Source organism: Anomalospiza imberbis, chromosome 5, assembly GCF_031753505.1.
Source record: "Anomalospiza imberbis isolate Cuckoo-Finch-1a 21T00152 chromosome 5, ASM3175350v1, whole genome shotgun sequence".
Classification (NCBI taxonomy): Eukaryota; Metazoa; Chordata; class Aves; order Passeriformes; family Viduidae; genus Anomalospiza; species Anomalospiza imberbis.
The window spans coordinates 30,777,908-30,780,278 of NC_089685.1; positions in this window are offsets into that span (position 1 = coordinate 30,777,908).

Below are 2,371 nucleotides of genomic sequence, written 5' to 3' on the forward strand. Positions count from 1 at the left end.
AGCAGATCGTAAAAGTCAGGCCTGGTTTTTAGTAAGAATTCTTGGGCTCTCATGAAGATAAAAAATCCACTCACATGTCATATCCAGTAACGTAGCACAGTTACTTTGAGAAACTTTTACAATTAACTCCCAGAAAGTCAATTGTTACAAGTTTGTTATCTTCTCATGAGTAATTATAAGGTAATATTTGTGCCACAATCAGTGGCAGCAGGTCAGACTTAGGATCTGAGGTTTTTCTGTACAGTTCAGATCTCAGTAATGTTTTGTACATTGTTTTTCTATTTGTTAATTGTTTCTCCCTCTTTTTCATTTACATTCACTCACGCTGTTCAGAAAAATCTCACAAACCAAAAAGTACTCCAGTTAAGTGCTTTTCATTGTATTAAGGCAATTACTTTCATTATTTATTTAGAAAAGGCATAATTATAATTTTAGAATGTGAGAATTTATGTGTAAAAAAACCCCAAAAGTTGGAAAAAACCCCCAATGCATAACACATCTTGGAAAAATGCATCAAAGATGAAAAAAAATATTTGTCATCTGCACAGTCAATTTACTGTTGCTATTTGGCTATACCATTTTGATTAGGTATCAAGCACTATCTGGTGTTTAATGAACCTTTTAGTTCATATGAAAAAAATGTATTGATTTTATAATTGAAACAAAGTAAAAATTACATTTTACTTTTGTATCACTTGTAATTTTGGAAGTATTGAAATCTTTCAACTATAAACATAAGCTTATGAAGTACCAGCATTTTACTTACTTGACAAAAAAAAAATTATTTTCATTTACCAGAAGAATCTACCTACACAAGCTAGTGTCAGCAGTTAAAATCACATAGACTTAATCCTTCACAAAAATGAGAAGAAAACTCCAAACCCAACCACTGCATAAGGCACTTCATTTCCTATACAATAATGTTTCTGAAAGGCAATTTTTCTTCAGGACAGGAATAGATTAAATGTACTGGATGTATTGAGTTGAAGTGTTTTAACTGGGCCCCTTTTATAGCTTGGCTTTATAGCCTTGAAATAATGCAGCTTGGAGACATCTGAGATTTTTGCAATACTACCTTCAATACCAAACTAATGTGTAGCATCCACTTAAGATGTTTGACATCACAGGTGGCAGTTAAAGAAATGATCATTCAAAAATGTCACCCAGGCATCTAACAGCAGCTAAAGGGAAGCCCTGACTGTAACTTTGAATTCTCTTTCTGACTGTTGCATGCACACTTGTGTATTCCTCAGGTTCAGACAGAGCATCTGACATGACACCTTCCCCTTGCTTTCTTTAATATTATATTCTAGCAATGCACCCAGGATGCTCCTGGCCACTGTGCTCCCCTACAGTATTGTCCCAAGGCCCCCTGCACCCCACATGTGGCTCTGGAGAACTGGAGAGAAACTACATGGCTGTGCTGGAAATGTCTTAACTTGTCCCTTCCAGGAAGGGTCAGATTCAAGCCTGAAAATTGGGAAGGTTCATATTTACTGTATTTCTGTATTCAAGGGCTATAATATCAGCATCTGGAAAAACCTACTTTTACCACAGTTATAATTATAAGAACAAGTCTTTAAAGAAAATGAGATGTGTCTGAGACAGAACTGAGGGTAAGAAACATGCTAAAAATTACTGTCTCTAGAGTCACAGACAAAATGGTTTGATTTGCTGAATTAATAAGATTATTAAACAAATAACAATCTTTATATCCAGTCTATCAATGGAACATATACAGTAAAATTCAAAGTGCTAATAAAGCACCAGTGGAAAAATATGTTGTTTCTGCTCATTCACTGGTACTATGTTTTAACTAAATTTAGATTAACATGCTAGTAAATACAGGAAAGATTATTCAGGAATTTATCTTGTTCTTTGAAGTAAGACATAATTTTAAATATATATTGATACAGGTTTTATGGAGGTCTTTACAAAATTTTATAAGAAGAAATTACTTTGTATTAAATCAACATTTTGGATATTTTTATTAGATGGTTTATGAAAGAATTTTTCAATACGTGCAGGAGGAGGTGTATGTGTGTGTGTGCACATTTGCATGTGTATTCATGTATTTGTTACAAATTGAGAATGTTAAAATCTGTAAAAATATTCATGTATTTTGGTACTATTCACTGACTTCTAGAATAAAGAATAATACAAAGAAACTTTAGTGGTAGCATAACAAAACTAGTACTCAATTTGTAGATTACAAATTATTTTATACATTATTTGCACAACATTAATGTGTTATAATTTATGTACTTTACAAAAAATACTGAATGTCAAATGGATTTTTTTTTTTTGGCAGAAGAAAATACAGGGATATTTTTCTACAGTGTCATCCTTCAGGGACTTTGGAATGGTTTGC